Here is a 27,508-nt window from a genome sequence, read left to right on the forward strand (position 1 = left end):
CAGTCCGCACCCTCCTCACCCAGTCCGACATCCTCCTCACCCTTTCCGACACCCTCCTCACCCAGTCCGCACCCTCCTCACCCATTCCGACACCCTCCTCACCCAGTCCAACATCAAACTCACCCAGTCCGACACCCTTCTCACCCAGTCCGACACCCTCCTCACCCAGTCCACACCCTCCTCACCCAGTCCGACATCCACCTCACCCAGTCCGACATCCACCTCACCCAGTCCGACATCCTCCTCACCCAGTCCGACACCCTCCTCACCCAGTCCGACATCCACCTCACCCAGTCCGACACCCTCCTCACCCAGTCCGACATCCACCTCACCCAGTCCGACACCCTCCTCACCCAGTCCGACATCAAACTCACCCAGTCCACACCCTCCTCACCCAGTCCGACATCCACCTCACCCAGTCCGACATCCTCCTCACCCAGTCCGACATCCACCTCACCCAGTCCGACACCCTCCTCACCCAGTCCGACACCCTCCTCACCCAGTCCGACACCCTCCTCACCCAGTCCGCACCCTCCTCACCCAGTCCGACACCCTCCTCACCCAGTCCGCACCCTCCTCACCCACTCCGACACCCTCCTCACCCTGTCCAACACCCTCCTCACCCAGTCCGCACCCTCCTCACCCAGTCCGACATCCTCCTCACCCAGTCCGACATCCTCCTCACCCAGACCGACATCAAAGTCACCCAGTCCAACATCCTCCTCACCCAGTCCGCACCCTCCTCACCCAGTCCGACATCCTCCTCACCCAGTCCGCACCCTCCTCACCCAGTCCGACATCCTCCTCACCCAGACCGACATCAAAGTCACCCAGTCCGACCTGCTGCTCACCCAGTCCAACATCAAACTCACCCAGTCCGACATCCTCCTCACCCAGTCCGCATCCTCCTCACCCAGTCCGTACCCAGCTCACCCTGTCCGCACCCTCCTCACCCAGTCCGACATCCTCCTCACCCAATCTGACACCCTCCTCACCCAGTCCGACACCCTCCTCGCCCAGTCCAACATCCTCCTCACCCAGTCCGCACCCTCTGACCCAGTCCGCACCCTCTTCACCCAGTCCGCACCCTCCTCACTCAGTCCGACACCATCCTCACCCAATCTGACACCCTCCTCACCAGTCCAACACCCTCCTCACCCAGTCCGACACCTTCCTCACCCAGTCCGACATCCTCCTCACCCAGTCCGACACCCTCCTCACCCAGTCCGTACCCTCCTCACCCAGTCCGCACCCTCCTCACCCAGTCCGTACCCGCCCCACCCAGTCCGCACCCTCCTCACCCAGTCCGTACCCGCCTCACCCAGTCCGACATCCTCCTCACCCAGTCCGCACCCTCCTCACCCAGTCCGTACCCACCTCACCCAGTCCGTACCCTCCTCACCCAGTCCACAACCTCCTCACCCAGTCCGCACCCTCCTCACCCAGTCCGACACCCTCCTCACCCAGTCCAACACCCTCCTCAACCAGTCCGCACCCTCCTCACCCAGTCCGACATCCTCCTCACCCAGACCGACATCAAAGTCACCCAGTCCGACATCCTCATCACCCAGTCCGCACCCTCCTCACCCAGTCCGACATCCTCCTCACCCAGTCCGACATCCTCCTCTCCCAGTCCGCACCCTCCTCACCCAGTCCGACATCCTCCTCACCCAGACCGACATCAAAGTCACCCAGTCCGACCTGCTGCTCACCCAGTCCAACATCAAACTCACCCAGTCCGACATCCTCCTCACCCAGTCCGCACCCTCCTCACCCAGTCCGTACCCAGCTCACCCTGTCCGCACCCTCCTCACCCAGTCCGACATCCTCCTCACCCAATCTGACACCCTCCTCACCCAGTCCAACATACTCCTCACCCAGTCCGCACCCTCCTGACCCAGTCCGCACCCTCTTCACCCAGTCCGCACCCTCCTCACTCAGTCCGACACCATCCTCACCCAATCTGACACCCTCCTCACCAGTCCAACACCCTCCTCACCCAGTCCGACACCTTCCTCACCCAGTCCGACATCCTCCTCACCCAGTCCGCACCCTCCTCACCCACTCCGACATCCTCCTCACCCAGTCCGACAACCTCCTCACCCAGACCGACATCAAAGTCACCCAGTCCGACATCCTGCTCACCCAGTCCAACATCAAACTCACCCAGTCCGACACCCTCCTCACCCAGTCCGCACCCTCCTCACCCAGTCCGACATCCTCCTCACCCAGTCCGCACCCTCCTCACCCAGTTCGTACCCTCCCCACCCTGTCCGCACCCTCCTCACCCAGTCCGACATCCTCCTCACTCAATCTGACACCCTCCTCACCCAGTCCGACACCCTCCTCGCCCAGTCCAACATCCTCCTCACCCAGTCCGCACCCTCCTCACCCAGTCCGCACCCTCCTCACCCAGTCCACACCCTCCTCACCCAGTCCGACACCCTCCTCACCCAATCTGACACCCTCCTCACCAGTCCAACACCCTCCTCACCCAGTCCGACACCTTCCTCACCCAGTCCGACATCCTCCTCACCCAGTCCGCACCCTCCTCACCCAGTCCGACATCCTCCTCACCCTTTCCGACACCCTCCTCACTCAGTCCGCACCCTCCTCACCCATTCCGACACCCTCCTCACCCAGTCCAACATCAAACTCACCCAGTCCGACACCCTCCTCACCCAGTCCGACACCCTCCTCACCCAGTCCAACATCAAACTCACCCAGTCCGACACCCTCCTCACCCAGTCCGCACCCTCCTCACCCAGTCCGACATCCTCCTCACCCAGTCCGACATCCTCCTCACCCAGTCCGACACCCTCCGCACCAAGTCCGCACCCTCCTCTCCCTATCCGACACCCTCCTCACCCAGTCCGACACCCTCCTCACCCAGTCCGACATCTACCTCACCCAGTACGACAACCTCCTCACCCAGTCCAACATCCTCCTCACCCAGTCCGACACCCTCCTCACCCAGTCCAACATCAAACTCAACCAGTCCGACACCCTCCTCACCCAGTCCGACACCCTCCTCACCCAGTCCGACATCCTCCTCACCCAGTCCGACACCCTCCTCACCCAGTCCGACATCAAACTCACCCAGTCCGCACCCTCCTCACCCAGTCCACACCCTCCTCACCGCAGTCCGACACCCTCCTCACCCAGTCCGACACCCTCTTCACCCAGTCCGACATCCTCCTCACCCAGTCCGACACCCTCCTCACCCAGTCCACACCCTCCTCACCCAGTCCGACATCCACCCCACCTAGTCCGACATCCACCTCACCCAGTCCGACACCCTCCTCACCCAGTCCACACTCTCCTCACCCAGTCCGACATCCACCTCACCCAGTCCGACACCCTCCTCACCCAGTCCGACACCCACTTCACCCAGTCCGACACCCTTCTCACCCAGTCCGACACCCTCCTCACCCAGTCCACACCCTCCTCACCCAGTCCGACATCCACCTCACCCAGTCCGACATCCACCTCACCCAGTCCGACATCCACCTCACCCAGTCCGCATCCTCCTCACCCAGTCCGTACCCAGCTCACCCTGTCCGCACCCTCCTCACCCAGTCCGACATCCTCCTCACCCAATCTGACACCCTCCTCACCCAGTCCGACACCCTCCTCGCCCAGTCCAACATCCTCCTCACCCAGTCCGCACCCTCTGACCCAGTCCGCACCCTCTTCACCCAGTCCGCACCCTCCTCACTCAGTCCGACACCATCCTCACCCAATCTGACACCCTCCTCACCAGTCCAACACCCTCCTCACCCAGTCCGACACCTTCCTCACCCAGTCCGACATCCTCCTCACCCAGTCCGCACCCTCCTCACCCACTCCGACATCCTCCTCACCCAGTCCGAAATCCTCCTCACCCAGACCGACATCAAAGTCACCCAGTCCGACATCTTGCTCACCCAGTCCAACATCAAACTCACCCAGTCCGACACCCTCCTCACCCAGTCCGCACCCTCCTCACCCAGTCCGACATCCTCCTCACCCAGTCCGAACCCTCCTCACCCAGTCCGTACCCTCCTCACCCTGTCCGCACCCTCCTCACCCAGTCCGACATCCTCCTCACTCAATCTGACACCCTCCTCACCCAGTCCGACACCCTCCTCGCCCACTCCAACATCCTCCTCACCCAGTCCGCACCCTCCTCACCCAGTCCGCACCCTCCTCACCCAGTCCGCACCCTCCTCACCCAGTCCGACACCCTCCTCACCCAATCTGACACCCTCTTCACCAGTCCAACACCCTCCTCACCCAGTCCGACACCTTCCCCACCCAGTCCGACATCCTCCTCATCCAGTCCGCACCCTCCTCACCCAGTCCGACATCCTCCTCACCCAATCTGACACCCTCCTCACCAGTCCAACACCCTCCTCACCCAGTCCGACACCTTCCTCACCCAGTCCGACATCCTCCTCACCCAGTCCGCACCCTCCTCACCCAGTCCGACATCCTCCTCACCCTTTCCGACACCCTCCTCACTCAGTCCGCACCCTCCTCACCCATTCCGACACCCTCCTCACCCAGTCCAACATCCTCCTCACCCAGTCCGACATCCTCCTCACCCAGTCCGACACCCTTCTCACCCAGTCCGACACCCTCCTCACCCAGTCCACACCCTCCTCACCCAGTCCGACATCCACCTCACCCAGTCCGACATCCACCTCACCCAGTCCGACATCCACCTCACCCAGTCCGCATCCTCCTCACCCAGTCCGTACCCAGCTCACCCTGTCCGCACCCTCCTCACCCAGTCCGACATCCTCCTCACCCAATCTGACACCCTCCTCACCCAGTCCGACACCCTCCTCGCCCAGTCCAACATCCTCCTCACCCAGTCCGCACCCTCTGACCCAGTCCGCACCCTCTTCACCCAGTCCGCACCCTCCTCACTCAGTCCGACACCATCCTCACCCAATCTGACACCCTCCTCACCAGTCCAACACCCTCCTCACCCAGTCCGACACCTTCCTCACCCAGTCCGACATCCTCCTCACCCAGTCCGCACCCTCCTCACCCACTCCGACATCCTCCTCACCCAGTCCGAAATCCTCCTCACCCAGACCGACATCAAAGTCACCCAGTCCGACATCTTGCTCACCCAGTCCAACATCAAACTCACCCAGTCCGACACCCTCCTCACCCAGTCCGCACCCTCCTCACCCAGTCCGACATCCTCCTCACCCAGTCCGCACCCTCCTCACCCAGTCCGTACCCTCCTCACCCTGTCCGCACCCTCCTCACCCAGTCCGACATCCTCCTCACTCAATCTGACACCCTCCTCACCCAGTCCGACACCCTCCTCGCCCACTCCAACATCCTCCTCACCCAGTCCGCACCCTCCTCACCCAGTCCGCACCCTCCTCACCCAGTCCGCACCCTCCTCACCCAGTCCGACACCCTCCTCACCCAATCTGACACCCTCTTCACCAGTCCAACACCCTCCTCACCCAGTCCGACACCTTCCCCACCCAGTCCGACATCCTCCTCATCCAGTCCGCACCCTCCTCACCCAGTCCGACATCCTCCTCACCCTTTCCGACACCCTCCTCACCCAGTCCGCACCCTCCTCACCCATTCCGACACCCTCCTCACCCAGTCCAACATCAAACTCACCCAGTCCGACACCCTCCTCACCCAGTCCGACACCCTCCTCACCCAGTCCGACATCCACCTCACCCAGTCCGACATCCACCTCACCCAGTCCGACACCCTCCTCACCCAGTCCGACATCCACCTCACCCAGTCCGACACCCTCCTCACCCAGTCCGACATCAAAGTCACCCAGTCCACACCCTCCTCACCCAGTCCGACATCCACCTCACCCAGTCCGACATCCTCCTCACCCAGTCCGACATCCACCTCACCCAGTCCGACACCCTCCTCACCCAGTCCGACACCCTCCTCACCCAGTCCGACACCCTCCTCACCCAGTCCGCACCCTCCTCACCCAGTCCGACACCCTCCTCACCCAGTCCGCACCCTCCGCACCCACTCCGACATCAAACTCCCCCAGTCCGCACCCTCCTCACCCAGTCCGCACCCTCCTCACCCAGTCCGACACCCTCCTTACCCAGTCCGACACCCTCCTCACCCAGTCCACACCCTCCTCACCCAGTCCGACACCGTCCTCACCCAGTCCGCACCCTCCTCACCCAGTCCGACACCATCCTCACCCAGTCCGACACCCTCCTCACCCAGTCCGCACCCTCCTCACCCAGTCCGACACCCTCCTCACCCAGTCCGCACCCTCCTCACCCAGTCCGACACCCTCCTCACCCAGTCCGACACCCTCCTCACCCAGTCCGCACCCTCCTCACCCAGTCCGACATCCTCCTCACCCAGTCCGACACCCTCCTCACCAGTCCAACACCCTCCTCACCCAGTCCGACATCCTCCTCACCCAGTCCGACACCCTCCTCACCCAGTCCGACATCCTCCTCACCCAGTCCGACATCCTCCTCACCCAGTCCACACCCTCCTCACCCTGTCCGAAGACTCCTCACCCAGACCGACAGCAAAGTCACCCAGTCCGACATCCTCCTCACCCAGTCCGCACCCTCCTCACCCAGTCCGACATCCTCCTCACCCAGACCGACATCAAAGTCACCCAGTCCGACATCCTGCTCACCCAATCCAACATCCTCCTCACCCAGTCCGCACCCTCCTCACCCAGTCCGACACCCTCCTCACCCAGTCCGACATCCTCTTCACCCAGTCCGACATCCACCTCACCCATTCCGTACCCTCCTCACCCAGTCCGATATCCTCCTCACCCAGTCCGACATCCTCCTCACCCAGTCCGCACCCTCCTCACCCAGTCCGACATCCTCCTCACCCAGTCCGCACCCTCCTCACCCAGTCCGACTTCCTCCTCACCCAGTCCGACATCCTCCTCACCCAGTCCGACACCCTCCTCACCCAGTCCAACATCCTCCTCACCCAGTCCGCACCCTCCTCACCCAGTCCGACACCCTCCTCACCCAGTCCGACATCCTCCTCACCCAGTCCGACATCCACCTCACCCAGTCCGTACCCTCCTCACCCAGTCCGCACCCTCCTCACCCAGTCCGTACCCGCCTCACCCAGTCCGCACCCTCCTCACACAGTCCGTACCCGCCTCACCCAGTCCGACATCCTCCTCACCCAGTCCGCACCCTCCTCAACCAGTCCGTACCCACCTCACCCAGTCCGTACCCTCCTCACCCAGTCCACAACCTCCTCACCCAGTCCGCACCCTCCTCACCCAGTCCGACACCCTCCTCACCCAGTCCGACACCCTCCTCACCCAGTCCAACACCCTCCTCACCCAGTCCGCACCCTCCTCACCCAGTCCGACATCCTCCTCACCCAGTCCGACATCCTCCTCGCCCAGACCGACATCAAAGTCACCCAGTCCGACATCCTCCTCACCCAGTCCGCACCCTCCTCACCCAGTCCGACATCCTCCTCACCCAGTCCAACATCCTCCACACCCAGTCCGCACCCTCCTCACCCAGTCCGACATCCTCCTCACCCAGTCCGCCCCCTCCTCACCCAATCTGACACCCTCCTCACCCAGTCCGACACCCTCCTCGCCCAGTCCAACATCCTCCTCACCCAGTCCGCACCCTCCTCACCCAGTCCGCACCCTCCTCACCCAGTCCGCACCCTCTTCACTCAGTCCGACACCATCTTCACCCAATCTGACACCCTCCTCACATGTCCAACACCCTCCTCACCCAGTCCGAAACCTTCCTCACACAGTCCGACATCCTCCTCACCCAGTCCGCACCCTCCTCACCCAGTCCGCACCCTCCTAACCCAGTCCGCACCCTCCTCACCCAGTCCGACATCCTCCTCACCCAGTCCGCACCCTCCTCACCCTGTCCGCACCCTCCTCACCCAGTCCGACATCCTCCTCACCCAGTCCGACATCCTCCTCACCCAGTCCGACACCCTCCTCACCCAGTCCGCACCCTCCTCACCCAGTCCGACATCCACCTCACCCAGGCCAACATCCTCCTCACCCAGTCCGACACCCTCCTCACCCAGTCCGCACCCTCCTCACCCAGTCCGACATCTTCCTCACCCAGTCCGACATCTTCCTCACCCAGTCCGACACCCTCCTCACCAGTCCAACACCCTCCTCACCCAGTCCGACATCCTCCTCACCCAGTCCGACACCCTCCTCACCCAGTCCGACATCCTCCTCACCCAGTCCGACATCCTCCTCACCCAGTCCACACCCTCCTCACCCTGTCCGATGACTCCTCACCCAGTCCGTACCCGCCTCACCCAGTCCGACATCCTCCTCACCCAGTCCGCACCCTCCTCACCCAGTCCGTACCCACCTCACCCAGTCCGTACCCTCCTCACCCAGTCCACAACCTCCTCACCCAGTCCGCACCCTCCCCACCCAGTCCGACACCCTGCTCACCCAGTCCAACACCCTCCTCACCCAGTCCGCACCCTCCTAACCCAGTCCGACATCCTCCTCACCCAGTCCGACATCCTCCTCACCCAGACCGACATCAAAGTCACCCAGTCCGACATCCTCCTCACCCAGTCCGCACCCTCCTCACCCAGTCCGACATCCTCCTCACCCAGTCCGACATCCTCCTCTCCCAGTCCGCACCCTCCTCACCCAGTCCGACATCCTCCTCACCCAGACCGACATCAAAGTCACCCAGTCCGACCTGCTGCTCACCCAGTCCAACATCAAACTCACCCAGTCCGACACCCTCCTCACCCAGTCCGCACCCTCCTCACCCAGTCCGACATCCTCCTCACCCAGTCCGCACCCTCCTCACCCAGTCCGTACCCAGCTCACCCTGTCCGCACCCTCCTCACCCAGTCCGACATCCTCCTCACCCAATCTGACACCCTCCTCACCCAGTCCGACACCCTCCTCGCCCAGTCCAACATCCTCCTCACCCAGTCCGCACCCTCCTCACCCAGTCCGCACCCTCCTCACCCAGTCCGCACCCTCCTCACTCAGTCCGACACCATCCTCACCCAATCTGACACCCTCCTCACCAGTCCAACACCCTCCTCACCCAGTCCGACACCTTCCTCACCCAGTCCGACATCCTCCTCACCCAGTCCGCACCCTCCTCACCCACTACGACATCCTCCTCACCCAGTCCGCCATCCTCCTCACCCAGACCGACATCAAAATCACCCAGTCCGACATCCTGCTCACCCAGTCCAACATCAAACTCACCCAGTCCGACACCCTCCTCACCCAGTCCGCACCCTCCTCACCCAGTCCGACATCCTCCTCACCCAGTCCGACATCCTCCTCACCCAGACCGACATCAAAGTCACCCAGTCCGACATCCTGCTCACCCAGTCCAACATCAAACTCACCCAGTCCGACACCCTCCTCACCCAGTCCGCACCCTCCTCACCCAGTCCGACATCCTCCTCACCCAGTCCGCACCCTTCTCACCCAGTCCGTACCCTCCTCACCCTGTCCGCACCCTCCTCACCCAGTCCGACACCCTCCTCGCCCAGACCAACACCCTCCTCACCCAGTCCGCACCCTCCTCACCCAGTCCGCACCCTCCTCACCCAGTCCGACATCCTCCACACCCAGTCCGCACCCTCCTCACCCAGTCCGTACCCAGCTCACCCTGTCCGCACCCTCCTCACCCAGTCCGACATCCTCCTCACCCAATCTGACACCCTCCTCACCCAGTCCGACACCCTCCTCGCCCAGTCCAACATCCTCCTCACCCAGTCCGCACCCTCCTCACCCAGTCCGCACCCTCCTCACCCAGTCCGCACCCTCCTCACTCAGTCCGACACCATCCTCACCCAATCTGACACCCTCCTCACCAGTCCAACACCCTCCTCACCCAGTCCAACACCTTCCTCACACAGTCCGACATCCTCCTCACCCAGTCCGCACCCTCCTCACCCACTACGACATCCTCCTCACCCAGTCCGCCATCCTCCTCACCCAGACCGACATCAAAATCACCCAGTCCGACATCCTGCTCACCCAGTCCAACATCAAACTCACCCAGTCCGACACCCTCCTCACCCAGTCCGACACCCTCCTCACCCAGTCCGACATCCTCCTCACCCAGTCCGCACCCTCCTCACCCATTCCGTACCCTCCTCACCCTGTCCGCACCCTCCTCACCCAGTCCGACATCCTTCTCACTCAATCTGACACCCTCCTCACCCAGTCCGACACCCTCCTCGCCCAGTCCAACATCCTCCTCACCCAGTCCGCACCCTTCTCACCCAGTCCGCACCCTCCTCACCCAGTCCGCACCCTCCTCACCCAGTCCGACACCCTCCTCACCCAATCTGACACCCTCCTCACCAGTCCAACACCCTCCTCACCCAGTCCGACACCTTCCTCACCCAGTCCGACATCCACCTCACCCAGTCCGTACCCTCCTCACCCAGTCCGCACCCTCCTCACCCAGTCCGACATCCTCCTCACCCAGTCCGACATCCTCCTCACCCAGTCCGCACCCTCCTCACCCAGTCCGACATCCTCCTCACCCAGTCCGCACCCTCCTCACCCAGTCCGACATCCTCCTCACCCAGTCCGACATCCTCCTCACCCAGTCCGACACCCTCCTCACCCAGTCCGACATCCTCCTCACCCAGTCCGCACCCTCCTCACCCAGTCCGACACCCTCCTCACCCAGTCCGACATCCTCCTCACCCAGTCCGACATCCACCTCACCCAGTCCGTACCCTCCTCACCCAGTCCGCACCCTCCTCACCCAGTCCGTACCCGCCTCACCCAGTCCGCACCCTCCTCACACAGTCCGTACCCGCCTCACCCAGTCCGACATCCTCCTCACCCAGTCCGCACCCTCCTCAACCAGTCCGTATTCACCTCACCCAGTCCGTACCCTCCTCACCCAGTCCACAACCTCCTCACCCAGTCCGCACCCTCCTCACCCAGTCCGACACCCTCCTCACCCAGTCCAACACCCTCCTCACCCTGTCCGCACCCTCCTCACCCAGTCCGACATCCTCCTCACCCAGTCCGACATCCTCCTCGCCCAGACCGACATCAAGGTCACCCAGTCCGACATCCTCCTCACCCAGTCCGCACCCTCCTCACCCAGTCCGACATCCTCCTCACCCAGTCCAACATCCTCCACACCCAGTCCGCACCCTCCTCACCCAGTCCGACATCCTCCTCACCCAGACCGACATCAAAGTCACCCAGTCCGACCTCCTGCTCACCCAGTCCAACATCAAACTCACCCAGTCCGACACCCTCCTCACCCAGTCCGCACCCTCCTCACCCAGTCCGACATCCTCCTCACCCAGTCCGCACCCTCCTCACCCAGTCCGTACCCAGCTCACCCTGTCCGCACCCTCCTCACCCAGTCCGACATCCTCCTCACCCAATCTGACACCCTCCTCACCCAGTCCGACACCCTCCTCGCCCAGTCCAACATCCTCCTCACCCATTCCGCACCATCCTCACCCAGTCCGCACCCTGCTCACCCAGTCCGCACCCTCTTCACTCAGTCCGACACCATCTTCACCCAATCTGACACGCTCCTCACCAGTCCGACATCCTCCTCACCCAGTCCGACATCCTCCTCACACAGTCCACACCCTCCTCACCCAGTCCGCAGACTCCTCACCCAGACCGACAGCAAAGTCACCCAGTCCGCCATCCTCCTCTCCCAGTCCGCACCCTCCTCACCCAGTCCGACATCCTCCTCACCCAGACCGACATCAAAGTCACCCAGTCCGACATCCTGCTCACCCAGTCCAACATCCTCCTCACCCAGTCCGACACCGTCCTCACCCAGTCCGCACCCTCCTCACCCAGTCCGACACCCTCCTCACCCAGTCCGACACCCTCCTCACCCAGTCCGCACCCTCCTCACCCAGTCCGACACCCTCCTCACCCAGTCCGCACCCTCCTCACCCAGTCCGACACCCTCCTCACCCAGTCCGACTCCCTCCTCACCCAGTCCGCACCCTCCTCACCCAGTCCGACATCCTCCTCACCCAGTCCGACACCCTCCTCACCAGTCCAACACCCTCCTCACCCAGTCCGACATCCTCCTCACCCAGTCCGACACCCTCCTCACCCAGTCCGACATCCTCCTCACCCAGTCCGACATCCTCCTCACCCAGTCCACACCCTCCTCACCCTGTCCGAAGACTCCTCACCCAGACCGACAGCAAAGTCACCCAGTCCGACATCCTCCTCACCCAGTCCGCACCCTCCTCACCCAGTCCGACTTCCTCCTCACCCAGACCGACATCAAAGTCACCCAGTCCGACATCCTGCTCACCCAGTCCAACATCCTTCTCACCCAGTCCGCACCCTCCTCACCCAGTCCGACACCCTCCTCACCCAGTCCGACATCCTCCTCACCCAGTCCGACATCCACCTCACCCATTCCGTACCCTCCTCACCCAGTCCGCACCCTCCTCACCCAGTCCGACATCCTCCTCACCCAGTCCGACATCCTCCTCACCCAGTCCGCACCCTCCTCACCCAGTCCGACATCCTCCTCACCCAGTCCGCACCCTCCTCACCCAGTCCGACTTCCTCCTCACCCAGTCCGCACCCTCCTCACCCAGTCCGACATCCTCCTCACCCAGACCGACATCAAAGTCACCAAGTCCGACATCCTGCTCACCCAGTCCAACATCCTCCTCACCCAGTCCGCACCCTCCTCACCCAGTCCGACACCCACCTCACCCAGTCCGACATCCTCCTCACCCAGTCCGACATCCACCTCACCCAGTCCGTACCCTCCTCACCCAGTCCGCACCCTCCTCACCCAGTCCGACATCCTCCTCACCCAGTCCGACATCCTCCTCACCCAGTCCGCAGCCTCCTCACCCAGTCCGACATCCTCCTCACCCAGTCCGCACCCTCCTCACCCAGTCCGACATCCTCCTCACCCTGTCCGACATCCTCCTCACCCAGTCCGACACCCTCCTCACCCAGTCCAACATCCTCCTCACCCAGTCCGCACCCTCCTCACCCAGTCCGACACCCTCCTCACCCAGTCCGACATACTCCTCACCCAGTCCGACATCCACCTCACCCAGTCCGTACCCTCCTCACCCAGTCCGCACCCTCCTCACCCAGTCCGTACCCGCCTCACCCAGTCCGCACTCTCCTCACACAGTCCGTACCCGCCTCACCCAGTCCGACATCCTCCTCACCCAGTCCGCACCCTCCTCACCCAGTCCGTACCCTCCTCACCCAGTCCACAACCTCCTCACCCAGTCCGCACCCTCCTCACCCAGTCCGACACCCTCCTCACCCAGTCCAACACCCTCCTCACCCAGTCCGCACCCTCCTCACCCAGTCCGACATCCTCCTCACCCAGTCCGCACCCTCCTCACCCAGTCCGTACCCTACTCACCCTGTCCGCACCCTACTCACCCAGTCCGACATCCTCCTCACTCAATCTGACACCCTCCTCACCCAGTCCGACACCCTCCTCGCCCAGTCCAACATCCTCCTCACCCAGTCCGCACCCTCCTCACCCAGTCCGCACCCTCCTCACCCAGTCCGCACCCTCCTCACTCAGTCCGACACCATCCTCACCCAATCTGACACCCTCCTCACCAGTCCAACACCCTCCTCACCCAGTCCAACACCTTCCTCACACAGTCCGACATCCTCCTCACCCAGTCCGCACCCTCCTCACCCACTACGACATCCTCCTCACCCAGTCCGCCATCCTCCTCACCCAGACCGACATCAAAATCACCCAGTCCGACATCCTGCTCACCCAGTCCAACATCAAACTCACCCAGTCCGACACCCTCCTCACCCAGTCCGACACCCTCCTCACCCAGTCCGACATCCTCCTCACCCAGTCCGCACCCTCCTCACCCATTCCGTACCCTCCTCACCCTGTCCGCACCCTCCTCACCCAGTCCGACATCCTTCTCACTCAATCTGACACCCTCCTCACCCAGTCCGACACCCTCCTCGCCCAGTCCAACATCCTCCTCACCCAGTCCGCACCCTTCTCACCCAGTCCGCACCCTCCTCACCCAGTCCGCACCCTCCTCACCCAGTCCGACACCCTCCTCACCCAATCTGACACCCTCCTCACCAGTCCAACACCCTCCTCACCCAGTCCGACACCTTCCTCACCCAGTCCGACATCCACCTCACCCAGTCCGTACCCTCCTCACCCAGTCCGCACCCTCCTCACCCAGTCCGACATCCTCCTCACCCAGTCCGACATCCTCCTCACCCAGTCCGCACCCTCCTCACCCAGTCCGACATCCTCCTCACCCAGTCCGCACCCTCCTCACCCAGTCCGACATCCTCCTCACCCAGTCCGACATCCTCCTCACCCAGTCCGACACCCTCCTCACCCAGTCCGACATCCTCCTCACCCAGTCCGCACCCTCCTCACCCAGTCCGACACCCTCCTCACCCAGTCCGACATCCTCCTCACCCAGTCCGACATCCACCTCACCCAGTCCGTACCCTCCTCACCCAGTCCGCACCCTCCTCACCCAGTCCGTACCCGCCTCACCCAGTCCGCACCCTCCTCACACAGTCCGTACCCGCCTCACCCAGTCCGACATCCTCCTCACCCAGTCCGCACCCTCCTCAACCAGTCCGTATTCACCTCACCCAGTCCGTACCCTCCTCACCCAGTCCACAACCTCCTCACCCAGTCCGCACCCTCCTCACCCAGTCCGACACCCTCCTCACCCAGTCCAACACCCTCCTCACCCTGTCCGCACCCTCCTCACCCAGTCCGACATCCTCCTCACCCAGTCCGACATCCTCCTCGCCCAGACCGACATCAAGGTCACCCAGTCCGACATCTTCCTCACCCAGTCCGCACCCTCCTCACCCAGTCCGACATCCTCCTCACCCAGTCCAACATCCTCCACACCCAGTCCGCACCCTCCTCACCCAGTCCGACATCCTCCTCACCCAGACCGACATCAAAGTCACCCAGTCCGACCTCCTGCTCACCCAGTCCAACATCAAACTCACCCAGTCCGACACCCTCCTCACCCAGTCCGCACCCTCCTCACCCAGTCCGACATCCTCCTCACCCAGTCCGCACCCTCCTCACCCAGTCCGTACCCAGCTCACCCTGTCCGCACCCTCCTCACCCAGTCCGACATCCTCCTCACCCAATCTGACACCCTCCTCACCCAGTCCGACACCCTCCTCGCCCAGTCCAACATCCTCCTCACCCATTCCGCACCATCCTCACCCAGTCCGCACCCTGCTCACCCAGTCCGCACCCTCTTCACTCAGTCCGACACCATCTTCACCCAATCTGACACGCTCCTCACCAGTCCGACATCCTCCTCACCCAGTCCGACATCCTCCTCACACAGTCCACACCCTCCTCACCCAGTCCGCAGACTCCTCACCCAGACCGACAGCAAAGTCACCCAGTCCGCCATCCTCCTCTCCCAGTCCGCACCCTCCTCACCCAGTCCGACATCCTCCTCACCCAGACCGACATCAAAGTCACCCAGTCCGACATCCTGCTCACCCAGTCCAACATCCTCCTCACCCAGTCCGACACCGTCCTCACCCAGTCCGCACCCTCCTCACCCAGTCCGACACCCTCCTCACCCAGTCCGACACCCTCCTCACCCAGTCCGCACCCTCCTCACCCAGTCCGACACCCTCCTCACCCAGTCCGCACCCTCCTCACCCAGTCCGACACCCTCCTCACCCAGTCCGACTCCCTCCTCACCCAGTCCGCACCCTCCTCACCCAGTCCGACATCCTCCGCACCCAGTCCGACACCCTCCTCACCAGTCCAACACCCTCCTCACCCAGTCCGACATCCTCCTCACCCAGTCCGACACCCTCCTCACCCAGTCCGACATCCTCCTCACCCAGTCCGACATCCTCCTCACCCAGTCCACACCCTCCTCACCCTGTCCGAAGACTCCTCACCCAGACCGACAGCAAAGTCACCCAGTCCGACATCCTCCTCACCCAGTCCGCACCCTCCTCACCCAGTCCGACTTCCTCCTCACCCAGACCGACATCAAAGTCACCCAGTCCGACATCCTGCTCACCCAGTCCAACATCCTTCTCACCCAGTCCGCACCCTCCTCACCCAGTCCGACACCCTCCTCACCCAGTCCGACATCCTCCTCACCCAGTCCGACATCCACCTCACCCATTCCGTACCCTCCTCACCCAGTCCGCACCCTCCTCACCCAGTCCGACATCCTCCTCACCCAGTCCGACATCCTCCTCACCCAGTCCGCACCCTCCTCACCCAGTCCGACATCCTCCTCACCCAGTCCGCACCCTCCTCACCCAGTCCGACTTCCTCCTCACCCAGTCCGACATCCTCCTCACCCAGTCCGACACCCTCCTCACCCAGTCCAACATCCTCCTCACCCAGTCCGCACCCTCCTCACCCAGTCCGACACCCTCCTCACCCAGTCCGACATCCTCCTCACCCAGTCCGACATCCACCTCACCCAGTCCGTACCCTCCTCACCCAGTCCGCACCCTCCTCACCCAGTCCGTACCCGCCTCACCCAGTCCGCACCCTCCTCACACAGTCCGTACCCGCCTCACCCAGTCCGACATCCTCCTCACCCAGTCCGCACCCTCCTCAACCAGTCCGTACCCACCTCACCCAGTCCGTACCCTCCTCACCCAGTCCACAACCTCCTCACCCAGTCCGCACCCTCCTCACCCAGTCCGACACCCTCCTCACCCAGTCCAACACCCTCCTCACCCAGTCCGCACCCTCCTCACCCAGTCCGACATCCTCCTCACCCAGTCCGACATCCTCCTCGCCCAGACCGACATCAAAGTCACCCAGTCCGACATCCTCCTCACCCAGTCCGCACCCTCCTCACCCAGTCCGACATCCTCCTCACCCAGTCCAACATCCTCCACACCCAGTCCGCACCCTCCTCACCCAGTCCGACATCCTCCTCACCCAGTCCGCACCCTCCTCACCCAATCTGACACCCTCCTCACCCAGTCCGACACCCTCCTCACCCAGTCCGCACCCTCCTCACCCAGTCCGCACCCTCCTCACCCAGTCCGCACCCTCTTCACTCAGTCCGACACCATCTTCACCCAATCTGACACCCTCCTCACCAGTCCAACACCCTCCTCACCCAGTCCGACACCTTCCTCACCCAGTCCGACATCCTCCTCACCCAGTCCGCACCCTCCTCACCCAGTCCACACCCTCCTCACCCAGTCCGCACCCTCCTCACCCAGTCCGACATTCTCCTCACCCAGTCCGCACCCTCCTCACCCTGTCCGCACCCTCCTCACCCAGTCCGACATCCTCCTCACCCAGTCCGACATCCTCCTCACCCAGTCCGACACCCTCCTCACCCAGTCCGCACCCTCCTCACCCAGTCCGACATCCACCTCACCCAGGCCAACATCCTCCTCACCCAGTCCGACATCCTCCTCACCCAGTCCGACACCCTCCTCACCCAATCCGTACCCGCCTCACCCAGTCCGACATCCTCCTCACCCAGTCCGCACCCTCCTCACCCAGTCGAACACCCTCCTCACCCAGTCCACACACTCCTCACCCACTCCGCACCCTCCTCACCCAGTCCGACATCCTCCTCACCCAGTCCGACATCCTCCTCACCCAGTCCGACACCCTCCTCACCCAGTCTGCACCCTCCTCACCCAGTCCGACACCCTCCTCACCCAGTCCGACATCCTCCTCACCCAGTCCGACACCCTCCTCACCCAGTCCGTACCCTCCTCACCCAGTCCGCACCCTCCTCACCCAGTCCGTACCCGCCCCACCAGGTCCGTACCCTCCTCACCCAGTCCGTACCCGCCTCACCCAGTCCGACATCCTCCTCACCCAGTCCGCACCCTCCTCACCCAGTCCGTACCCACCTCACCCAGTCCGTACCCTCCTCACCCAGTCCACAACCTCCTCACCCAGTCCGCACCCTCCTCACCCAGTCCGACACCCTCCTCACCCAGTCCAACACCCTCCTCACCCAGTCCGCACCCTCCTTACCCAGTCCGACATCCTCCTCACCCAGTCCGACATCCTCCTCACCCAGACCGACATCAAAGTCACCCAGTCCGACATCCTCCTCACCCAGTCCGCACCCTCCTCACCCAGTCCGACATCCTCCTCACCCAGTCCGACATCCTCCTCTCCCAGTCCGCACCCTCCTCACCCAGTCCGACATCCTCCTCACCCAGACCGACATCAAAGTCACCCAGTCCGACCTGCTGCTCACCCAGTCCAACATCAACTCACCCAGTCCGACACCCTCCTCACCCAGTCCGCACCCTCCTCACCCAGTCCGACATCTCCTCACCCAATCTGACACCCTCCTCACCCAGTCCGACACCCTCCTCGCCCAGTCCAACATCCTCCTCACCCAGTCCGCACCCTCCTCACCCAGTCCGCACCCTCCTCAACCAGTCCGCACCCTCCTCACTCAGTCCGACACCATCCTCACCCAATCTGACACCCTCCTCACCAGTCCAACACCCTCCTCACCCAGTCCGACACCTTCCTCACCCAGTCCGACATCCTCCTCACCCAGTCCGCACCCTCCTCACCCACTCCGACATCCTCCTCACCCAGTCCGACATCCTCCTCACCCAGTCCGACATCCACCTCACCCAGTCCGACACCCTCCTCACCCATTCCGACACCCTCCTCACCCAGTCCGACACCCTCCTCACCCAGTCCGCACCCTCCTCACCCAGTCCGACACCCTCCTCACCCAGTCCGCACCCTCCTCACCCACTCCGACATCAAACTCCCCCAGTCCGCACCCTCCTCACCCAGTCCGCACCCTCCTCACCCAGTCCGACACCCTCCTTACTCAGTCCGACACCCTCCTCACCCAGTCCACACCCTCCTCACCCAGTCCGACACCGTCCTCACCCAGTCCGCACCCTCCTCACCCAGTCCGACACCCTCCTCACCCAGTCCGCACCCTCCTCACCCAGTCCGACACCCTCCTCACCCAGTCCGCACCCTCCTCACCCAGTCCGACACCCTCCTCACCCAGTCCGACACCCTCCTCACCCAGTCCGCACCCTCCTCACCCAGTCCGACATCCTCCTCACCCAGTCCGACACCCTCCTCACCAGTCCGACACCCTCCTCACCCAGTCCGACATCCTCCTCACCCAGTCCGACACCCTCCTCACCCAGTCCGACATCCTCCTCACCCAGTCCGACATCCTCCTCACCCAGTCCACACCCTCCTCACCCTGTCCGAAGACTCCTCACCCAGACCGACAGCAAAGTCACCCAGTCCGACATCCTCCTCACCCAGTCCGCACCCTCCTCACCCAGTCCGACTTCCTCCTCACCCAGACCGACATCAAAGTCACCCAGTCCGACATCCTCCTCACCCAGTCCGCACCCTCCTCACCCAGTCCGACACCCTCCTCACCCAGTCCGCACCCTCCTCACCCAGTCCGACATCCACCTCACCCAGGCCAACATCCTCCTCACCCAGTCCGACATCCTCCTCACCCAGTCCGACACCCTCCTCACCCAATCCGTACCCGCCTCACCCAGTCCGACATCCTCCTCACCCAGTCCGCACCCTCCTCACCCAGTCGAACACCCTCCTCACCCAGTCCACACACTCCTCACCCACTCCGCACCCTCCTCACCCAGTCCGACATCCTCCTCACCCAGTCCGACATCCTCCTCACCCAGTCCGACACCCTCCTCACCCAGTCTGCACCCTCCTCACCCAGTCCGACACCCTCCTCACCCAGTCCGACATCCTCCTCACCCAGTCCGACACCCTCCTCACCCAGTCCGTACCCTCCTCACCCAGTCCGCACCCTCCTCACCCAGTCCGTACCCGCCCCACCCAGTCCGTACCCTCCTCACCCAGTCCGTACCCGCCTCACCCAGTCCGACATCCTCCTCACCCAGTCCGCACCCTCCTCACCCAGTCCGTACCCACCTCACCCAGTCCGTACCCTCCTCACCCAGTCCACAACCTCCTCACCCAGTCCGCACCCTCCTCACCCAGTCCGACACCCTCCTCACCCAGTCCAACACCCTCCTCACCCAGTCCGCACCCTCCTTACCCAGTCCGACATCCTCCTCACCCAGTCCGACATCCTCCTCACCCAGACCGACATCAAAGTCACCCAGTCCGACATCCTCCTCACCCAGTCCGCACCCTCCTCACCCAGTCCGACATCCTCCTCACCCAGTCCGACATCCTCCTCACCCAGTCCGCACCCTCCTCACCCAGTCCGACATCCTCCTCACCCAGTCCGCACCCTCCTCACCCAGTCCGACTTCCTCCTCACCCAGTCCGACATCCTCCTCACCCAGTCCGACACCCTCCTCACCCAGTCCAACATCCTCCTCACCCAGTCCGACATCCTCCTCACCCAGTCCGCACCCTCCTCACCCAGTCCGACTTCCTCCTCACCCAGTCCGACATCCTCCTCACCCAGTCCGACACCCTCCTCACCCAGTCCAACATCCTCCTCACCCAGTCCGCACCCTCCTCACCCAGTCCGACACCCTCCTCACCCAGTCCGACATCCTCCTCACCCAGTCCGACATCCACCTCACCCAGTCCGTACCCTCCTCACCCAGTCCGCACCCTCCTCACCCAGTCCGTACCCGCCTCACCCAGTCCGCACCCTCCTCACACAGTCCGTACCCGCCTCACCCAGTCCGACATCCTCCTCACGCAGTCCGCACCCTCCTCAACCAGTCCGTACCCACCTCACCCAGTCCGTACCCTCCTCACCCAGTCCACAACCTCCTCACCCAGTCCGCACCCTCCTCACCCAGTCCGACACCCTCCTCACCCAGTCCGACATCCTCCTCACCCAGTCCGACATCCTCCTCGCCCAGACCGACATCAAAGTCACCCAGTCCGACATCCTCCTCACCCAGTCCGCACCCTCCTCACCCAGTCCGACATCCTCCTCACCCAGTCCAACATCCTCCACACCCAGTCCGCACCCTCCTCACCCAGTCCGACATCCTCCTCACCCAGTCCGCACCCTCCTCACCCAATCTGACACCCTCCTCACCCAGTCCGACACCCTCCTCGCCCAGTCCAACATCCTCCTCACCCAGTCCGCACCCTCCTCACCCAGTCCGCACCCTCTTCACTCAGTCCGACACCATCTTCACCCAATCTGACACCCTCCTCACCAGTCCAACACCCTCCTCACCCAGTCCGACACCTTCCTCACCCAGTCCGACATCCTCCTCACCCAGTCCGCACCCTCCTCACCCAGTCCACACCCTCCTCACCCAGTCCGCACCCTCCTCACCCAGTCCGACATTCTCCTCACCCAGTCCGCACCCTCCTCACCCTGTCCGCACCCTCCTCACCCAGTCCGACATCCTCCTCACCCAGTCCGACATCCTCCTCACCCAGTCCGACACCCTCCTCACCCAGTCCGCACCCTCCTCACCCAGTCCGACATCCACCTCACCCAGGCCAACATCCTCCTCACCCTGTCCGACATCCTCCTCACCCAGTCCGACACCCTCCTCACCCAATCCGTACCCGCCTCACCCAGTCCGACATCCTCCTCACCCAGTCCGCACCCTCCTCACCCAGTCGAACACCCTCCTCACCCAGTCCACACACTCCTCACCCACTCCGCACCCTCCTCACCCAGTCCGACATCCTCCTCACCCAGTCCGACATCCTCCTCACCCAGTCCGACACCCTCCTCACCCAGTCTGCACCCTCCTCACCCAGTCCGACACCCTCCTCACCCAGTCCGACATCCTCCTCACCCAGTCCGACACCCTCCTCACCCAGTCCGTACCCTCCTCACCCAGTCCGCACCCTCCTCACCCAGTCCGTACCCGCCCCACCAGGTCCGTACCCTCCTCACCCAGTCCGTACCCGCCTCACCCAGTCCGACATCCTCCTCACCCAGTCCGCACCCTCCTCACCCAGTCCGTACCCACCTCACCCAGTCCGTACCCTCCTCACCCAGTCCACAACCTCCTCACCCAGTCCGCACCCTCCTCACCCAGTCCGACACCCTCCTCACCCAGTCCAACACCCTCCTCACCCAGTCCGCACCCTCCTTACCCAGTCCGACATCCTCCTCACCCAGTCCGACATCCTCCTCACCCAGACCGACATCAAAGTCACCCAGTCCGACATCCTCCTCACCCAGTCCGCACCCTCCTCACCCAGTCCGACATCCTCCTCACCCAGTCCGACATCCTCCTCTCCCAGTCCGCACCCTCCTCACCCAGTCCGACATCCTCCTCACCCAGACCGACATCAAAGTCACCCAGTCCGACCTGCTGCTCACCCAGTCCAACATCAAACTCACCCAGTCCGACACCCTCCTCACCCAGTCCGCACCCTCCTCACCCAGTCCGACATCCTCCTCACCCAATCTGACACCCTCCTCACCCAGTCCGACACCCTCCTCGCCCAGTCCAACATCCTCCTCACCCAGTCCGCACCCTCCTCACCCAGTCCGCACCCTCCTCAACCAGTCCGCACCCTCCTCACTCAGTCCGACACCATCCTCACCCAATCTGACACCCTCCTCACCAGTCCAACACCCTCCTCACCCAGTCCGACACCTTCCTCACCCAGTCCGACATCCTCCTCACCCAGTCCGCACCCTCCTCACCCACTCCGACATCCTCCTCACCCAGTCCGACATCCTCCTCACCCAGTCCGACATCCACCTCACCCAGTCCGACACCCTCCTCACCCATTCCGACACCCTCCTCACCCAGTCCGACACCCTCCTCACCCAGTCCGCACCCTCCTCACCCAGTCCGACACCCTCCTCACCCAGTCCGCACCCTCCTCACCCACTCCGACATCAAACTCCCCCAGTCCGCACCCTCCTCACCCAGTCCGCACCCTCCTCACCCAGTCCGACACCCTCCTTACTCAGTCCGACACCCTCCTCACCCAGTCCACACCCTCCTCACCCAGTCCGACACCGTCCTCACCCAGTCCGCACCCTCCTCACCCAGTCCGACACCCTCCTCACCCAGTCCGCACCCTCCTCACCCAGTCCGACACCCTCCTCACCCAGTCCGCACCCTCCTCACCCAGTCCGACACCCTCCTCACCCAGTCCGACACCCTCCTCACCCAGTCCGCACCCTCCTCACCCAGTCCGACATCCTCCTCACCCAGTCCGACACCCTCCTCACCAGTCCGACACCCTCCTCACCCAGTCCGACATCCTCCTCACCCAGTCCGACACCCTCCTCACCCAGTCCGACATCCTCCTCACCCAGTCCGACATCCTCCTCACCCAGTCCACACCCTCCTCACCCTGTCCGAAGACTCCTCACCCAGACCGACAGCAAAGTCACCCAGTCCGACATCCTCCTCACCCAGTCCGCACCCTCCTCACCCAGTCCGACTTCCTCCTCACCCAGACCGACATCAAAGTCACCCAGTCCGACATCCTCCTCACCCAGTCCGCACCCTCCTCACCCAGTCCGACACCCTCCTCACCCAGTCCGCACCCTCCTCACCCAGTCCGACATCCACCTCACCCAGGCCAACATCCTCCTCACCCAGTCCGACATCCTCCTCACCCAGTCCGACACCCTCCTCACCCAATCCGTACCCGCCTCACCCAGTCCGACATCCTCCTCACCCAGTCCGCACCCTCCTCACCCAGTCGAACACCCTCCTCACCCAGTCCACACACTCCTCACCCACTCCGCACCCTCCTCACCCAGTCCGACATCCTCCTCACCCAGTCCGACATCCTCCTCACCCAGTCCGACACCCTCCTCACCCAGTCTGCACCCTCCTCACCCAGTCCGACACCCTCCTCACCCAGTCCGACATCCTCCTCACCCAGTCCGACACCCTCCTCACCCAGTCCGTACCCTCCTCACCCAGTCCGCACCCTCCTCACCCAGTCCGTACCCGCCCCACCCAGTCCGTACCCTCCTCACCCAGTCCGTACCCGCCTCACCCAGTCCGACATCCTCCTCACCCAGTCCGCACCCTCCTCACCCAGTCCGTACCCACCTCACCCAGTCCGTACCCTCCTCACCCAGTCCACAACCTCCTCACCCAGTCCGCACCCTCCTCACCCAGTCCGACACCCTCCTCACCCAGTCCAACACCCTCCTCACCCAGTCCGCACCCTCCTTACCCAGTCCGACATCCTCCTCACCCAGTCCGACATCCTCCTCACCCAGACCGACATCAAAGTCACCCAGTCCGACATCCTCCTCACCCAGTCCGCACCCTCCTCACCCAGTCCGACAACCTCCTCACCCAGTCCGACATCCTCCTCACCCAGTCCGCACCCTCCTCACCCAGTCCGACATCCTCCTCACCCAGTCCGCACCCTCCTCACCCAGTCCGACTTCCTCCTCACCCAGTCCGACATCCTCCTCACCCAGTCCGACACCCTCCTCACCCAGTCCAACATCCTCCTCACCCAGTCCGCACCCTCCTCACCCAGTCCGACACCCTCCTCACCCAGTCCGACATCCTCCTCACCCAGTCCGACATCCACCTCACCCAGTCCTTACCCTCCTCACCCAGTCCGTACACGCCTCACCAAGTCCGCACCCTCCTCACACAGTCCGTACCCGCCTCACCCAGTCCGACATCCTCCTCACCCAGTCCGCACCCTCCTCAACCAGTCCGTACCCACCTCACCCAGTCCGTACCCTCCTCACCCAGTCCACAACCTCCTCACCCAGTCCGCACCCTCCTCACCCAGTCCGACACCCTCCTCACCCAGTCCAACACCCTCCTCACCCAGTCCGCACCCTCCTCACCCAGTCCGACATCCTCCTCACCCAGTCCGACATCCTCCTCGCCCAGACCGACATCAAAGTCACCCAGTCCGACATCCTCCTCACCCAGTCCGCACCCTCCTCACCCAGTCCGACATCCTCCTCACCCAGTCCAACATCCTCCACACCCAGTACGCACCCTCCTCACCCAGTCCGACATCCTCCTCACCCAGTCCGCACCCTCCTCACCCAATCTGACACCCTCCTCACCCAGTCCGACACCCTCCTCGCCCAGTCCAACATCCTCCTCACCCAGTCCGACATCCTCCTCACCCAGTCCGCACCCTCCTCACCCAGTCCGACATCCTCCTCACCCAGTCCGCACCCTCCTCACCCAGTCCGACTTCCTCCTCACCCAGTCCGACATCCTCCTCACCCAGTCCGACACCCTCCTCACCCAGTCCAACATCCTCCTCACCCAGTCCGCACCCTCCTCACCCAGTCCGACACCCTCCTCACCCAGTCCGACATCCTCCTCACCCAGTCCGACATCCACCTCACCCAGTCCTTACCCTCCTCACCCAGTCCGCACCCTCCTCACCCAGTCCGTACCCGCCTCACCCAGTCCGCACCCTCCTCACACAGTCCGTACCCGCCTCACCCAGTCCGACATCCTCCTCACCCAGTCCGCACCCTCCTCAACCAGTCCGTACCCACCTCACCCAGTCCGTACCCTCCTCACCCAGTCCACAACCTCCTCACCCAGTCCGCACCCTCCTCACCCAGTCCGACACCCTCCTCACCCAGTCCAACACCCTCCTCACCCAGTCCGCACCCTCCTCACCCAGTCCGACATCCTCCTCACCCAGTCCGACATCCTCCTCGCCCAGACCGACATCAAAGTCACCCAGTCCGACATCCTCCTCACCCAGTCCGCACCCTCCTCACCCAGTCCGACATCCTCCTCACCCAGTCCAACATCCTCCACACCCAGTCCGCACCCTCCTCACCCAGTCCGACATCCTCCTCACCCAGTCCGCACCCTCCTCACCCAATCTGACACCCTCCTCACCCAGTCCGACACCCTCCTCGCCCAGTCCGCACCCTCTTCACTCAGTCCGACACCATCTTCACCCAATCTGACACCCTCCTCACCAGTCCAACACCCTCCTCACCCAGTCCGACACCTTCCTCACCCAGTCCGACATCCTCCTCACCCAGTCCGCACCCTCCTCACCCAGTCCACACCCTCCTCACCCAGTCCGCACCCTCCTCACCCAGTCCGACATCCTCCTCACCCAGTCCGCACCCTCCTCACCCTGTCCGCACCCTCCTCACCCAGTCCGACATCCTCCTCACCCAGTCCGACATCCTCCTCACCCAGTCCGACACCCTCCTCACCCAGTCCGCACCCTCCTCACCCAGTCCGACATCCACCTCACCCAGGCCAACATCCTCCTCACCCAGTCCGACATCCTCCTCACCCAGTCCGACACCCTCCTCACCCAATCCGTACCCGCCTCACCCAGTCCGACATCCTCCTCACCCAGTCCGCACCCTCCTCACCCAGTCGAACACCCTCCTCACCCAGTCCACACACTCCTCACCCACTCCGCACCCTCCTCACCCAGTCCGACATCCTCCTCACCCAGTCCGACATCCTCCTCACCCAGTCCGACACCCTCCTCACCCAGTCTGCACCCTCCTCACCCAGTCCGACACCCTCCTCACCCAGTCCGACATCCTCCTCACCCAGTCCGACACCCTCCTCACCCAGTCCGTACCCTCCTCACCCAGTCCGCACCCTCCTCACCCAGTCCGTACCCGCCCCACCCAGTCCGCACCCTCCTCACCCAGTCCGTACCCGCCTCACACAGTCCGACATCCTCCTCACCCAGTCCGCACCCTCCTCACCCAGTCCGTACCCACCTCACCCAGTCCGTACCCTCCTCACCCAGTCCACAACCTCCTCACCCAGTCCGCACCCTCCTCACCCAGTCCGACACCCTCCTCACCCAGTCCAACACCCTCCTCACCCAGTCCGACATCCTCCTCACCCAGTCCGACATCCTCCTCACCCAGACCGACATCAAAGTCACCCAGTCCGACATCCTCCTCACCCAGTCCGCACCCTCCTCACCCAGTCCGACATCCTCCTCACCCAGTCCGACATCCTCCTCTCCCAGTCCGCACCCTCCTCACCCAGTCCGACATCCTCCTCACCCAGACCGACATCAAAGTCACCCAGTCCGACCTGCTGCTCACCCAGTCCAACATCAAACTCACCCAGTCCGACACCCTCCTCACCCAGTCCGCACCCTCCTCACCCAGTCCGACATCCTCCTCACCCAGTCCGCACCCTCCTCACCCAGTCCGTACCCAGCTCACCCTGTCCGCACCCTCCTCACCCAGTCCGACATCCTCCTCACCCAATCTGACACCCTCCTCACCCAGTCCGACACCCTCCTCGCCCAGTCCAACATCCTCCTCACCCAGTCCGCACCCTCCTCACCCAGTCCGCACCCTCCTCACCCAGTCCGCACTCTCCTCACTCAGTCCGACACCATCCTCACCCAATCTGACACCCTCCTCACCAGTCCAACACCCTCCTCACCCAGTCCGACACCTTCCTCACCCAGTCCGACATCCTCCTCACCCAGTCCGCACCCTCCTCACCCACTCCGACATCCTCCTCACCCAGTCCGACATCCTCCTCACCCAGACCGACATCAAAGTCACCCAGTCCGACATCCTGCTCACCCAGTCCAACATCAAACTCACCCAGTCCGACACCCTCCTCACCCAG

The 27,508-nt window shown here is 63.7% G+C and overlaps 1 protein-coding gene across 1 annotated transcript in view; it reads left to right on the top strand.

Annotated features, from left to right (window-relative positions):
* Positions 1 to 27,508, top strand: part of LOC121282433 (gamma-aminobutyric acid receptor subunit alpha-1-like) — a 545,721-nt gene that overhangs the window by 344,455 nt on the left and 173,758 nt on the right. The window lies entirely within an intron of this gene.

The sequence above is a fragment of the Carcharodon carcharias genome, chromosome 9 (assembly GCF_017639515.1).
Source record: "Carcharodon carcharias isolate sCarCar2 chromosome 9, sCarCar2.pri, whole genome shotgun sequence".
Lineage (NCBI taxonomy): Eukaryota > Metazoa > Chordata > Chondrichthyes > Lamniformes > Lamnidae > Carcharodon > Carcharodon carcharias.